Source organism: Artibeus jamaicensis, unplaced genomic scaffold (genome assembly GCF_021234435.1).
Source record: "Artibeus jamaicensis isolate MK-2021 breed Jamaican fruit bat unplaced genomic scaffold, CSHL_Jam_final scaffold_461, whole genome shotgun sequence".
NCBI classification, from domain to species: domain Eukaryota; kingdom Metazoa; phylum Chordata; class Mammalia; order Chiroptera; family Phyllostomidae; genus Artibeus; species Artibeus jamaicensis.
Window position 1 is genome coordinate 16,605,145 of NW_026522045.1, and position 14,384 is coordinate 16,619,528.

Below are 14,384 nucleotides of genomic sequence, written 5' to 3' on the forward strand. Positions count from 1 at the left end.
GGAATTGCTGGGTCAAAAGGCAGGTCGATTTTTATTTTTCGGAGAAAATTCCATAGTTTTCCATAATGGTTGTACCAGTCTGCACTCCCACCAACAGTGAACTAAGGACCCCTTTTAACCACAACCCCTCCAACATTTGTTGTTTGTTGCTTTGTTTATGATAGCCATCCTGACTGGTGTAAAGTGGTATCTCATTGTGGATTTAATTTGCATCTCTCTGATAGCTAATGATATTGAGCATCTCTTCATGTGTCTCTGAATGTTCTGTATGTCCTCCTTGAGAAGTGTTTGCTCAAGTCCTTTTCCCATTTTCTAATTGGGTTGGGCGTCTTCTTAGAGTGGAGTCGTGTAAGTTCTTTGTATATTTTGGAGATTAAACCTTTGTCTGAGGTATCATTGGCAAATATGTTTTCCCATACAGTTGGTTGTCTTGCTAATTTAATACTGTTTGCTTTAGCCATGCAGAAGCTTTTTATTTTGATGAGATCCCATTTGTTTATTCTTTCCTTTACATTCCTTACTCTAGGGGACATATCAGTAAAGAAGTTGCTGTGTGAAATATCTGAGATTTTCTTGCCAATGTTCTCCTCTAGGACTTTAATGGTGTTATGACTTACATTTAAGTCTTTTATCCACCTTGAATTTATTTTGGTGTATGGTGTAAGTCTGTGCTCAAGTTTCATTTTTTTTGCATGTAGCTGTCCAGTTCTCCCAACACCATTTGTTGAAGAGGCTATCTTTACTCCATTTTTATGTTACTGCCCACTTTGTCGAATATTAATTGACTGTAGAGAGTTGGGTTGATTTCTGGGCTCTCTGTTCTGTTCCATTGGTCTATGTGCCTGTTTTTATGCCAGTACCAGGCTGTTTTGATTAGAGTGGCCTTGTAATACAGTTTGATATCAGGTATTGTGATTCCCCCTACTTTGTTCTTCTTTCTCAAAAGAGCAGCTGCTATTCGGGCTCGTTTATGGTTCCACATAAATTTTTGAAGTGTTTGTTCTATGTCTGTGAAATATGCCATTGGTACTTTAATAGGTATTGCATTGAATCTGTATATTGCTTTGGGTAGTATGGACATTTTGATGATGTTAATTCTTCCAATCCATGAACAAGGTATATGTTTCCATTTGTTTGTGTCTTCCTTGATTTCGTTCTTCAGGGCTGTGTAGTTTTTCTGCATACAGGTTTTTTACCTCCTTAGTTAGGTTTATTCCCAGATATTTTATTTTTCTTTTTGCTATATCAAATGGGATTTTTCTCTTTATTTCTGCTTCTGCTGATTCACTGTTGGTATACAAAAATGCCTTTGATTTCTGGATATTGACTTTGTAACCAGCTGTTTTGCCAAACTCATTAATTAGTTTGAGCAGTTTTTGGATAGTCTATAGGATTTTCCATGTACACTATCATGTCATCTGCCAACAGTGACAGTTTTGCTTCCTCCTTTCCTATTTGGATGCCTTTTATTTCCTTTTCTTGCCTGATCGCTGTGGCTAAAACTTCTAATACTATATTGAATAGAAGTGGTGAAAGTGGACAACCTTGTCTTGTTCCTGATCTTAGTAGAAAAGCTTTTAGTTTTTTCCCATTGAGTATGATATTGGCTGTAGGTCTCTCATATATGGCCTTTATTATTTTAAGAACTGCTCCCTGTATTCCCACTTTGCTGAGTGTTTTTCTCATAAATGGGTGTTGTACCTTATCAAAAGCTTTTTCCGCATCTATTGATATGATCATGTGATTTTTGTCTTTGCTTTTGTTTACGTGATGTATTACATTTACTGATTTGCGAATATTGAACCATCCTTGCATCCCTGGTATGAATCCTACTTGATCATGGTGTATGATCTTTTTGATATATTGTTGGATGCGATTTGCCAATATTTTGTTGAGGATTTTAGCATCTATGTTCATCAGCGATATTGGCCTGAAGTTTTCTTTCTTTGTTGTGTCTCTATCTGGTTTTGGAATTAAGATGATGCTGGCTTCATAAAAAGAATTTGGGAGTTTTCCATCCTTCTGGATTTTTCAGAATAGTCTGTGGAGAATAGGGGTTAGCTCTTCCTTAAATGCTTTGTAGAATTCTCCTGTGAAACCACCTGGTCTGGGGCTTTTGTGTGATGTGAGTTTTTTGATTACTGCTTCAATTTCTTTTGCTGTAATTGGTGTATTTAGATTTTCTGCTTCTTTTTCACTGAGTTTTGGAAGATTGTATTTTTCTAGAAATGTGTCCATTTCCCCTAGGTTTTCAAATTTCTTGGCATACAGTTCTTCATAGTAATTTCTTACAATCTCTTCTATTTCTATGGTATCAGTTGTAATCTCTCCTGTTTCATTTCTGATTGTGTTTATTTGTGTCCTCTCTCTTCTTTTCTTGATGAGCCTACTTAAAGGCTTGTCTATTTTGTTTATCTTCTCAAAAAACCAACTCCTGGATTCATTGATCCTTAAAATTGTGCTTTTAGTTTCTATGTCATTTAATTCTGCTCTAATCTTGGTTATTTCCTTCCTTCTGCTTGCTCTGGGCTGTCTTTGCTGTTGTTCCTTGACTTCTTGCAGGCGTACGGTTAGGTTGTTTGTTTGAAATGTTCCTATCTTCTTTAGGTAGGCCTGTATTGCTATAAACTTCCCTCTCAGGACTGCCTTTACTGTGTCCCATAAGTTTTGGGTTGTTGTGAGATCATTTTGATTGGTTTCCAGAAACGTTTTGATTTCTTCCCTAATTTCATTCTTGATCCATTTGTTGTTTAATAGCATACCATTCAGTCTCCATGTTTTTGGGTGCTTTGGGTTTTTTTCTTTGGGGTCAGTTTCTAATTTCAGTCCTTTGTGGTCAGAGAAGATCCTTGTTATGATTTCAATTTTCTTGAATTTTTTGAGGCTCGTTTTGTGTCCTATCATGTGGTCTATCTTTGAAAATGTGCCATGTGCATTTGAAAAGAATGTGTATTTAGCTACTTTGGGATGAAGGGCTCTATATATATCAGTTAAGTCCATTTCATCTAGGGTGTTGTTTAATGCCACAATATCTTTGTTGACATTTTGTTTGGAAGATCTGTCCATTTTTGATAGTGAGGTGTTCAAATCCCCTACTATAATTGTGTTCCTGTCAATATCTTTATTGAAGTCCTCTAAGATTTTCTTGATATATTTGGGTGCCCCTATGTTGGTGCATATATGTTTACAATGTTAATGTCTTCTTGGTGGATTCTTCCCTTGAGTATAATGAAGTGACCTTCTGGGTCTCTCTTTATAACCTTTTTTTTGAAGTCTATTTTGTCTGATATGAGAATTGCTACCCCAGCTTTTTTCTTGTCCGTTTGCTTGGAAAACTTGTTTCCAGCCTTTCACTTTTAGTCTGTGATGGTCTTTTGTCCTGAGGTGGGTCTCTTGTAGGCAGCATATGTGTGGGTCATGCTTTCTTATCCATTGAGCTATTCTGTGTCTTTTGATTGGAGCATTTAATCCATTTATGTTTAAGGTTATTACTGATAATTACTTATACATTGCCATTTTTGTACCTGTGTTCCTCTCTGTCTCCCTCTTATCCTTCCTTCCCTTAAAGCAGTCCTTTTAGTATTTCTTGTAGAGCTGGTTTGGTGGAGGCATATTCTTTTAGACTTCTTTTGTCTTGGAAGCTCTTTATTTGGCCTTCTATCTTGATTGAGAGCCTTGCTGGGTAAAGTAGCCTTGGTTGTAGGCCTCTGGTTCTCATTACTTGAAATATTTCTTTGCCATTCTCTTCTTGCTTGAAGTGTTTCCATAGAGAAGTCGGTAGCTAACCTTATTGGGGCTCCCTTGTATGTTATTTCTTTTTTCTCCCTTGCTGCCTTTAAGATTCTCTCTTTGTCTTGGAATTTTGCCATTTTGATGATGATGTGTCTTGAGGTGGGCCTCCTTGGGTTCCTCTTGATTGGGACTCTCTGTGATTCCTGGATTTGTGAGACTTTTTCTCTTATCAAATTAGGAAAATTTTCTCTCATTACTCGTTCAAATACGTTTTCTATCCCTTGTTCTTCTTCTTCTCCTTCTGGTATTGCTAATATTTGGATATTATTACGTTTCATATTGTCTTGCATTTCTCTTAATCCCTCTTTATTCTTTCTGAGCCTCTTTTCATTTTCTTGCTCTTTCTGTGAGATGCTTTCTACCTTGTCCTCCAACTCACTAATCCTATCCTCCGCTTCATGTATCCTACTTTGGAAACTTTCTACTGTGTACTTCAATTCGGAAATTGTATTCTTCATTTCCTCTTGTCTCTTGCTGATAGTTTCCATTTCCTTTTTGATGTTGCTGTAGTTTGCAGAGAGATCATTATAGTTCCCCTGTAGTTTCTGGTAGTTCACTGTGAGCTCTTTGAACTTCGTAATAACCAGTGCTTTGAATTCACTGTCTGATAGTTGATCAGCATCTATTTCATCTAACATTCTTTCTGAAGTTTCTGCTTTTTCTTTCATTTGGGGATTGTTTCTTTGTCTTCCCATTGTTTGAGACTCTTCTTGTTAGTCTCTGCTTCCAAAATTGATCTGTTCTGAAACACTGGTTTTATGGTGTAAACTTCTGTGGTATGTTCCTTGTGAAGTTCAGTGGTGCAGACTCCTTGAAGTTTCTTGATGTTCTTCGTCTCCACCTACACTCACGCTGGTCCTTGCGCTGGTCCCTGTGTTGGTCGCCTACCACTGCGGAATGTTCCGGCTCTAGTAGCCGCCTCCTCAAGCACCCAGGCCCATTACTACGGCAGTGGCATAGAGGCTGGGAATGTCCCGGCTCCCGTATCTGGCTCTCTCTGCCACCCAGGGCCGTCACAGGGGCTTGGAGTGTCCCGGTTTCCGTACCTGACTCCCTGGCGTCCAGTCCCGTCGGTATGGCAGCGGCACAGGATTTGAGAGCTTCCCGGCTCCAGTAGCGGGCTCCTCTGCTGAGTCACAGGGGTTTGGAGACTCTCGGCTTCCATACCTGACTCCCTGGCATCCAGTTCTGTCGCTATGGCAGTGGCACAGGATCTGCGAACGTCCCGGCTCTCGTAGCTGGCTCCTCAGGGTCCAGGATTGTCTCTATGGTGGCGTCACAGGGGCCTTTGGTGTCCCAGCTCCTGCAACTGACCCTTCCGTTGCCCAGGCCGGTAGCTATGGCATTGGCACAGGGGCCGAGAATGTCCCCACTCCTGTTCCTGACTCTTCTGTCTCCCAGGACCGTCACAGGGGCTTGGAGTGTCCGGCTCCCGTATCTGACTCCCCGGCTCCGAGGCCTGTTGCTCTGGCAGCAGCACAGGGGCCGCGTGAGACCCAGCTCCAGTAGCTGACTATGCCACCGTCTGGTGTTTCAGCGTCAGTCACAATCTCTGGTCTTTTAATTTCATAAATGCTGGGTAACCGATGGTTTACTGTGCTGTTTCTCTATAGATCTGCCAGGATTTTCACCCATGAGTACAGGAGCTAGTATCAGCTCCATCTTACTCTGTCGCCATCTTCCCAGCATCCTCTTCAAAGGCATTTTTGTATACCAACAATGAATCAGCAGAAGCAGAAATCAAGAAAAAATCCCATTTGATATAGCAAAAAGAAAAATAAAATATCTGGCAATAAACCTAACTAAGAAGGTAAAAGACCTGTGTGCAGAAAAGTGCACAACACTGAAGAAAGAAATGAAGGAAGACAGGAACAAATGGAAGCATATACCTTGTTCATGGATTGAAAGAATTAACATCCTCAAAATGTCCATACTCCCCAAAGCAATTTACAGATTCATGCAATACCTATTAAAGTACCAATGGCATATTTCACAGACATAGAACAAACACTTCAAACATTTATATGGAACCATAAATGACCCCGAATAGTTGCTGCAATTTTGAGAAAGAAGAACAAAGTAGGAGGGATCACAATACCTGATACCAAACTGTATTACAAGGCCACTGTAATCAAAACAGCCTGGTACTGGCATAAAAACAGGCACATAGACCAATGGAATAGAATAGAGAGCCCAGAAATCAACCCAACTCTCTACAGTCAATTAATATTCGACAAAGGGGATAGTAACATAAAATGGAGTAAAGATAGCCTTTTCAACCAATGGTGTTGGGAGAACTGGACAGCTACGTGCAAAAAGAAAATGAAATTTGAGCACTGACTTAACACCATACTCCAAAATTAATTCAAGGTGAATAAAAGACTTAAATATAAGCCTCGAAATCATTAATATCCTAGAGGAGAACATTGGCAGGAAAATCTGAGATATTTCACACAGCAACATTTTTACTGATATGTCCCCTAGAGGAAGGAATATAAAGGAAAAAATAAACGAATGGGATCTCATCAAAATAAAAAGCTTCTGCATGGATAAATAAAACAGTATTAAATTAAAAAGACAACCAACTGTATGGGAAAACATATTTGCCAATGATACCTCAGACAAAGATTTATTCTCCATAATATACAAAGCATTCACACAACTGCACTCTAAGAAGAAAACTAACCCATTTAAAAAATGGGTAAAGGACTTGAACAGACACTTCTCCAAGGAGGACATATAGAAGATCCAGAGTCAAATGAAAAGCTGCTCAATATCGCTAGCTGTTAGAGATATACTAATTAAAACCACAATGAGATACCATTTTACACTGGTCAGGATGGCTATCATAAACAAAGCAACAAACAACAAATGTTGGAGAGGTTGTGGAGAAAAGGGGACCTTAGTTCACTGTTGGTGGGATTGCAGACTGATACAACCATTATGGAAAACAGTATAGAATTTTCTCCGAAAAATAAAAATGCACCTGCCTTTTGACCCAGCAAATCTACTGCTGGGATTATATCTTAAGAACCCTAAAACACCAATTTCAAAGAACCTATGCACTACAGTGTTCATAGCAGCACAATTTACAATAGGCTTCCATTGTAAATTGCTTCCAATTTACAATGGAAGCAACCTAGGTACCTGTAAGTAAATGAATGGATCAAAAAATAGTGGTACATGTACACAATGGAATTCTATGCAGCACAGAGAAAGAAGGAGCTACTACCCTTTGCAACAGCATGGATGGAACTGGAAAGCATTATGCTGAGCGAAATAGGCCAGATGTTGAAAGACAAATACCATATGATGTCACCTTTAACAGGAACCTAAATAACAAAACAAACAAGCAAGCAAAATAAAAACAAAGACACTGAAATAGAGAACAGGGGTGACATCGACCAGAGGGGAGAGGGGAGGGAATTTAAGAGGAAAAAAGGGGAGGGTTTTAGAGGATGGAGTATAAAGGACACAGGGACGAGAACTGAGGTGGGTGGAAATGGGAGGGGGTTGGGGAGCATGGGGCAGGGTGGGCTGGGATGGAAGAAATAGAAAACTGTACTTGAAAAATATAAATAAAAAAGAAAAAAACAATGGCTACATAATAAGAGACAAAAAAGGATGTATCAATTCCACTTCTGAGTATATTTATCTAAGGAAACCCAAACCACTAAATCAAAAAGACATATGCATCCCTATGTTCATTGCAGCAAATTTACAATAGCTATGATACAGAAACAATCTAAGTGCCCATCAATAGATGAATAGATAAAGGAGTGATGCACATATTCAATAAAATATGACTAATTCATACAAAAGAATGAGATTTTGTCATCTGCAACAATATGGATGGACTTAGAGGGTATTGTGTTTAGTGAAATAAGTAAGACAAAGAAAGTCAAATGCTATAGGATTTCACTTATATGTGGTATGTAAAAAACAAAAACAAACAAGCAGAACAGAAACAGAGTTCATTTTGCAAGACAGAAGGAGGTTTGGGGGATGGTTGAAAAAGGTGAAGGCTTTAAGAAGTGCAAATTGGAAGTTACAGAATGGTTATGGGGATGTAAAGTACAGCATAGGGGATACAGTCACTAATATTATAATAACTATGTATGGGATCAGATAGACACTAGATTTATTCATAAGTTATATAACTGTGTAATCATTTGGTGGTACACTGAAACTAATATAATATTGTATATCAAACTCAATTAAAAATTAAAAATAAAATTTAAAAAAAATTGCAGGACAAATACGTATCATGTGCTTCCTCATATGTTACACTGAGAATGTCACAACACACTTCTGTAATGTTTCTACTAAAAGTATTAATAAGCTAAATATAATCATGTGGAAATATCAGACAAACTTAAATTGATGGAAAGTATACAAAATAAATAATTTATATTCTTCATAATTAATGAGATCATGGAAGACAAAGGAATACTGAGAAACAGTTTATGATCAAAGGATACTAAAAATACATGACAGTTAAATGCATCATATGGGATGCTGGGAAGATGGCGACGGAGTAAGATGGAGCGGACACTAGCTCCTGTACTCATGGGTGAAAATCCTGGCAGATCTATGGAGAAACAGCACAATGAACCATCGGTTACCCAGCATTTATGAAATTAAAAGACCAGAGATTGTGACCGACGCTGAAATACCAGACGGCGGCAGAGTCAGCTACCGGAGCTGGGTCTCACGCGGCCCCTGTACTGCCGCCAGAGCAACAGGCCTGGGAGCCGGGGCCTCAGGTACGGAAGCCGGACACTCCAAGCCCCTGTGACGGTCCTGGGAGACAGAGGAGTCAGGAACCAGAGCGGGGACACCCTTGTGCCGATGCCATAGCTACCAGCCTGGGCAACGGAAGGGTCAGTTGCAGGAGCTGGGACACCAAAGGCCCCTGTGACGCCGCCATAGAGACAGGCCTGGACCCTGAGGAGCCAGCTACCGGAGCCAGGATGCTCTCAAATCCTGTGCCGCTGCCATAGCGACGGGACTGGACTCCGGGGAGTCAGGTACGGAAGCCGGGACTCTCCAAACCCCTGTGACGCAGCTGAGGAGACAGCTACGGGAGCCGGGAAGATCTCAAATCCTGTGCCGCTGCCATAGCGACGGGACTGGACGTCGGGGAGTCAGGTACGGGGAGTCAGGTACGGAAGCTGGGACTCTCCAAGCCCCTGTGACGCAGCTGAGGAGCCAGCTACGGGAGCCGGGAAGCTCTCAAATCCTGTGCCGCTGCGATAGCGACGGGACTGGACTTCGGGGAGTCAGGTACGGAAGCCTGGACACTCCAAACCCCTGAGACAGCCCGGGGTGGCAGAGGATCCCTCTACGGGAACTGGGAGGGTCACAACCCCTGTGCTGCTGCCATAGCAAGGGGATTGGACACTGGGGAATCAGGTACGGGAGTTGGGACTTTCTAAGCCTCTGTGCCACTGCCATAGAGACAGGACTAGACGCCGGGGAGTCAGGTACGGAAACCAGGACACTCCAAGCCCCTGTGACGGCCCTGGGCGGCAGAGAGAGCCAGATACGGGAGCCAGGACATTCCCAGCCTCTGTGCCACTGCCCTAGTAACGGGCCTGGGTGCTTGAGGAGGCGACTACTAGAGCCGGGACATTCAGCAGTGGTAGGCGACCAACGCAGAGACCAGTGCGAGGACCAGCGTGAGTGTAGGTGGAGACGAAGAACATCAAGAAACTTCAAGGAGTCTGTACCACTGAACTTCACAAGGAACATACCACAGAAGTTTACACCATAAAACCAGTGTTTCAGAACAGATCAATTTTGGAAGCAGAGACTAACAAGAAGAGTCTCAAACAATGGGAAGACAAAGAAACAATCCCCAAATGAAAGAAAAAGCAGAAACTTCAGAAAGAATGTTAGATGCAATAGACGCTGATCAACTATCAGACAGTGAATTCAAAGCACTGGTTATTACAAAGTTCAAAGAGCTCAAAGAGCTCACAGTGAGCTACCAGAAACTACAGGGAAATTATAATGATCTCTCTGCAAACTACAGCAACATCAAAAAGGAAATGGAAACCATCAGCAAGAGACAAGAGGAAATGAAGAATACAATTTCCGAATTGAAGTACACAGTAGAAAGTTTCCAAAGTAGGATAGATGAAGCGGAGGATAGGATTAGTGAGTTGGAGGACAGGGTAGAAAGCATCTCACAGAAAGAGCAAGAAAATGAAAAGAGGCTCAGAAAGAATGAAGAGGGATTAAGAGAAATGCAAGACAATATGAAACGTAATAATATACGAATAATAGGAATACCAGAAGGAGAAAAGAAGAACAAGGGATAGAAAACGTATTTGAACGAGTAATGAGAGAAAATTTTCCTAATTTGATAAGAGAAAAGTCTCACAAATCCAGGAATCACAGAGAGTCCCAATCAAGAGGAACCCAAGGAGGCCCACCTCAAGACACATCATCATCAAAATGGCAAAATTCCAAGACAAAGAGAGAATCTTAAAGGCAGCAAGGGAGAAAAAAGAAATAACATACAAGGGAGCCCCAATAAGGTTAGCTACCGACTTCTCAATGGAAACACTTCAAGCAAGAAGAGAATGGCAAGAAATATTTCAAGTAATGAGAACCAGAGGCCTACAACCAAGGCTACTTTACCCAGCAAGGCTCTCAATCAAGATAGAAGGCCAAATAAAGAGCTTCCAAGACAAAAGAAGTCTAAAAGAATATGCCTCCACCAAACCAGCTCTACAAGAAATACTAAAAGGGACTGCTTTAAGGGAAGGAAGGATAAGAGGGAGACAGAGAGGAACACAGGTACAAAAATGGCAATGTATAAGTAATTATCAGTAATAACCTTAAACATAAATGGATTAAATGCTCCAATCAAAAGACACAGAATAGCTCAATGGATAAGAAAGCATGACCCACACATATGCTGCCTACAAGAGACCCACCTCAGGACAAAAGACCATCACAGACTAAAAGTGAAAGGCTGGAAACAAGTTTTCCAAGCAAACGGACAAGAAAAAAAAGCTGGGGTAGCAATTCTCATATCAGACAAAATAGACTTCAAAAAAAGGCTGTAAAGAGAGACCCAGAAGGTCATTTCATTATACTCAAGGGAAGAATCCACCAAGAAGACATTAACATTGTAAACATATATGCACCAAACATAGGGGCACCCAAATATATCAAGAAAATCTTAGAGGACTTCAAGAAAGATATTGAAAGCAACACAATCATAGTAGGGGATTTGAACACCCCACTATCAAAAATGGACAGATCTTCCAAACAAATTATCAAAAAAGATATTGTGGCATTAAACAACACCCTAGATGAAATGGACTTAACTGATATATATAGAGCCCTTCATCCCAAAGAAGCTAATACACATTCTTTTCAAATGTACATGGAACATTCTCAAAGATAGACCACATGATAGGACACAAAAGGAGCCTCAACAAATTCAAGAAAATTGAAATCATACCAAGCATCTTCTCTGACCACAAGGCACTGAAATTAGAAACCAACCCCAAAGAAAAAAACCCAAAGCACCCAAAAACATGGAGACTGAATGGTATGCTATTAAACAATGAATGGGTCAAGAATGAAATTAGGGGAAGAAATCAAAACATTTCTGGAAACAAATGAAAATGATCGCACAACAACCCAAAACTTATGGGACACAGCGAAGGCAGTCCTGAGAGGGAAGTTTATAGCAATACAGGCCTACCTAAAGAAGATAGAAACATTTCAAACAAACAACCTAACCCTACGCCTGCAAGAACTTGAGGAACAACAACAAAGACAGCCCAGAGCAAGCAGAAGGAAGGAAATAACCAAGATTAGAGCAGAATTAAATGACATAGAAACTAAAAGCACAATTTTAAGGATCAATGAATCCAGGAATTGGTTCTTTGAGAAGATAAACAAAATAGACAAGCCTTTAAGTAGGCTCATCAAGAAAAGAAGAGAGAGGACACAAATAAACACAATCAGAAATGAAAAAGGAGAGATTACAACTGATACCACAGAAATAGAAGAGATTGTAAGAAATTACTATGAAGAACTGTATGCCAAGAAATTTGAAAACCTAGGGGAAATGGACACATTTCTAGAAAAATACAATCTTCCAAAACTCAGTGAAAAAGAAGCAGAAAATCTAAATACACCAATTACAGCAAAAGAAATTGAAGCAGTAATCAAAAAACTCCCATCACACAAAAGCCCCGGACCAGATGGTTTCACAGGAGAATTCTACAAAGCATTTAAGGAAGAGCTAACCCCTATTCTCCACAGACTATTTCAAAAAATTCAGAAGAATGAAAACTCCCAAATTCTTTTTATGAAGCCAGCATCATCTTAATTCCAAAACCAGATAGAGACACAACAAAGAAAGAAAACTTCAGGCCAATATCGCTGATGAACATAGATGCTAAAATCCTCAACAAAATATTGGCAAATCGCATCCAACAACATATCAAAAAGATCATACACCATGATCAAGTAGGATTCATCCCAGGAATGCAAGGATGGTTCAATATTCGCAAATCAGTAAATGTAATACATCATATAAACAAAAGCAAAGACAAAAATCACATGATCATATCAATAGATGCGGAAAAAGCTTTCGATAAGGTACAACACCCATTTATGATAAAAACACTCAGCAAAGTGGGAATACAAGGAGCATTTCTCAAAATAATAAAGGCCATATATGAGAGACCTACAGCCAATATCATACTCAACGGGAAAAAACTAAAAGCTTTTCCATTAAGATCAGGAACAAGACAAGGTTGTCCACTTTCACCACTTCTATTCAATATAGTATTGGAAGTTTTAGCCACAGCGATCAGGCAAGAAAAGGAAATAAAAGGCATCCAAATAGGAAAGGAGGAAACAAAACTGTCACTGTTTGCAGATGACATGATAGTGTACATGGAAAATCCTATAGACTCTACCCAAAAACTCCTCAAACTAATTGATGAGTTTGGCAAAACAGCTGGTTATAAAGTCAATATCCAGAAATCAAAGGCATTTTTGTATACCAACAGTGAATCAGCAGAAGCAGAAATAAAGAGAAAAATCCCATTTGATATAGCAAAAGAAAAATAAAATATCTGAGAATAAACCTAACCAAGGAGGTAAAAAACCTGTATGCAGAAAACTACACAGCCCTGAAGAACGAAATCAAGGAAGACACAAACAAATGGAAACATATACCTTGTTCATGGATTGGAAGAATTAACATCATCAAAATGTCCATACTACCCAAAGCAATATACAGATTCAATGCAATACCTATTAAAGTACCAATGGCATATTTCACAGACATAGAACAAACACTTCGAAAATTTATATGGAACCATAAACGAGCTCAAATAGCAGCTGCTCTTTTGAGAAAGAAGAACAAAGTAGGGGGGGATCACAATACCTGATATCAAACTGTATTACAAGGCCACTGTAATCAAAACAGCCTGGTACTGGCATAAAAACAGGCACATAGACCAATGGAACAGAACAGAGAGCCCAGAAATCAACCCAACTCTCTACAGTCAATTAATATTCGACAAAAGGGGGCAGTAACATAAAATGGAGTAAAGATAGCCTCTTCAACAAATGGTGTTGGGAGAAGTGGACAGCTACATGCAAAAAAATGAAACTTGAGCACAGACTTACACCATACACCAAAATAAATTCAAGGTGGATAAAAGACTTAAATGTAAGTCATAACACCATTAAAGTCCTAGAGGAGAACATTGGCAAGAAAATCTCAGATATTTCACACAGCAACTTCTTTACTGATATGTCCCCTAGAGCAAGGAATGTAAGGAAAGAATAAACAAATGGGATCTCATCAAAATAAAAAGCTTCTGCATGGCTAAAGAAAACAGTATTAAATTAGCAAGACAACCAACTGTATGGGAAAACATATTTGCCAATGATACCTCAGACAAAGGTTTAATCTCTAAAATATACAAAGAACTTACACGACTCCACTCTAAGAAGACACCCAACCCAATTAGAAAATGGGAAAAGGACTTGAACAAACACTTCTCCAAGGAGGACTTACAGAACATTCAGAGACATGAAGAGATGCTCAATATCATTAGCTATCAGAGAGATGCAAATTAAATCCACAATGAGATACCACTTTACACCAGTCAGGATGGCTATCATAAACAAAGCAACAAACAACAAATGTTGGAGGGGTTGTGGTTAAAAGGGGTCCTTAGTTCACTGTTGGTGGGAGTGCAGACTGGTACAACCATTATGGAAAACAGTATGGATTTTTCTCAGAAAAATAAAAATCGACCTGCCTTTTGACCCAGCAATTCCACTGCTAGGATTATATCCTAAGAATCCTAAAACATCAATATCAAAGAACCTATGCACCACAATGTTCATAGCAGCACAATTTACAATAGCCAAGAGTTGGAAGCAACCTAGGTGCCCATCAGTAAATGAATGGATCCAAAAATTGTGGTACATATACACAATGGAATTCTATGCTGCAGAGAGAAAGAAGGAGCTAGTACCCTTTGCAACAACATGGATGGAACTGGAAAGCATTATGCTGAGTGAAATAGGCCAGGTGC